A 2336-nucleotide genomic window follows, 5' to 3' on the forward strand; every position below is an offset into this window, starting at 1 on the left:
TTGTACTGGTCCTGGTCCTGGTCCTGGGTGTGAGGGGTCTGGTCCAGGTCCTGGTCCTGGTCCTGTACTGGTCCTGGTGCTGGGTGTGAGGGGTCTGGTCCTGGACCGGTCCAGGTCCTGGATAGATGGGAGGTTAGTCCCAACTATCCTCTCTGCAGACCTGATTGTCCGTTGTAGTCTGTTCTGTCCAGTTTGGTGGATCTGAACCAGACAGTGATGGAGGAGCAGAGAACAGACTGGATGATTCAGAGTAGAAGGTCCTGGTCCTGGTCCAGTCTAGTTTTGTTGATCCAAACCAAACAGTGATGGAGGAGCAGAGAACAGACTGGATGATTCAGAGTAGAATGTGATCAGCAGCTGCTGTGGCAGGTTAAACTTCCTGAACTGAAGCAGGAAGTTTAACCTCTGCTGAGCTTCTTCCTGACAGAGTTGATGTGGGTGGTCCACTTCAGGACCACTTCAGGTCCCGGGAGATGGTGGACCCCAGGAACTTGAAGGAGTCTGTGGTGGAGACAGTGGTGTTGAGGATGGTGAGGGGGGGGAGTGCCGGTGGGTTTTTCCTGAAGTCCACTGTCATCTCCACAGTCTTGAGCGGGTTCAGCTCCAGGTGGTTCCGACCGCACCAGTGGACCAACTGTTCCACCTCCCGTCTGCACACGGACTCGTCACCTTCCTGGATCAGGCCGATGATGGTGGTGTCGTCCGCGTTCTTCAGGAGCTTCACAGAGTCCCCTGAGGTGCAGTCGTTGATGTAGAGGGAGAAAGTTCAAGGTTCAAGGTTCCCTTTATTGTCATACCAAAAGACCAATTCCAGTTTGAACGAAATTTCCGTTGCCACTGGCTCAAAGCAAGCAATAAAAACAGTTAAAACAATAAAAACTTGAAATACTAAAAGAAAAGGACACTAGGCTAAAAACTCTGCTTGCAGAACTGTAGACAGTCGTTGTCGAGGGCAGACAGGGAACGGGTTCTGTTTATTTAAAAGTCTTATGGAGTGGGGGAAAAACATGGACATGGAGCCTGGCTGTTCTGCAGCTGTCGCTCAGAAACCTTCTGCCTGAGGGCAGGAGGGTGAACAGCTCAGGATGGGTGGGATCCACCGCGATTTTGTTTGCCCTTGATAGACAACGACTGTGTGCGACGTTCTGGATGGAAGTGAGGGAAGTGCCGGGGACTTTGGCTGCAGCATCCACCACTCTCTGCAGGGCTTTTCCATCAGCTGCCGTACAGATTTCATGCCAGATGGAGATGCAGTTGGTCAGTAAAAGGCAAAGGCAAATTTATTTATAAAGCACATTTCACATGATGAGCATGGACTCAATGTGCTCAAATACATGTCAAGAGAAAAACAACAATAACAACAATAATTCCATTTTAACAAAAGTGCGATCACTCAGCCAACCGTGTAGAGTTTACTCAAACGCCTGTGCAAAAAGGTACGTTTTTAGTCTGCTTTTGAAAGTGGGCACTGTTGGAGCAGACCGTAGTTCCTGCAGCAAGGAATTCCAGAGAGTGTAGTAGTGACTGAAAGCACCATGAGCAGATCTAGTGTGGATTCTAGGTATGATGAGAAGACTCTTATTTGATGATCTAAGGCAGGCGTGTCGGACTCCAGTCCTCGAGGGCCGGTGTCCTGCATATTTTAGATGTTTCACTGCTTTAACACACCTGATTCTAATTAATCATCGTCACCAGCTTGTCATCAAAGTCTGGATAGTTCTGTTGATGACACAGTCACTTGTATCATGGTTTGATAAAAAAGGGACACATCTAAAACATGCAGGACACCGGCCCTCGAGGACTGGAGTCTGACACCCCTGATCTAAGGGATCTGTCCAGCATGTATTCAGTGAGCATGTAGGAGGGACCTAAGCCATTCATAGATTTTAAGACAATAAGAAGTACTTTAAAATCTACTATTTGTTTAACAGGGAGCCAGTGAAGAGAGGATAAAGTATGCTCTCCATCGTTCCCCTGTACAAGGTGGTGAGGATGGGCGGTGGTAGGTGTGCAAATTTTGTTCCACTTGTACTTGGTCTTTTGGTATGACAATAGAGTGAACCTTGAACCTTGAACCTTGAAGAGCAGTGGCGAGAGGACGCACCGGTGCTGATGGTCCGGGTGCTGGATGTGATGCTCCCCAGCCTCACCTGCTGCCTCCTGTCACTCAGGAAGCAGCAGGATGGCAGGACTTCCTGAAGAGTGAGGAGGGGCTGGAGGGGGGGACACGGCCGCGCGTGGATCAGTAATCCACTCCTGTTGTGTCACACTAGGCAGTCCTTAATCCCCGTGTCTGCTGCACATGTCCTCGGCCACGAGCAGACGGGAGCGCGCCG

Source organism: Cololabis saira, chromosome 16 (genome assembly GCF_033807715.1).
Source record: "Cololabis saira isolate AMF1-May2022 chromosome 16, fColSai1.1, whole genome shotgun sequence".
Classification (NCBI taxonomy): domain Eukaryota; kingdom Metazoa; phylum Chordata; class Actinopteri; order Beloniformes; family Belonidae; genus Cololabis; species Cololabis saira.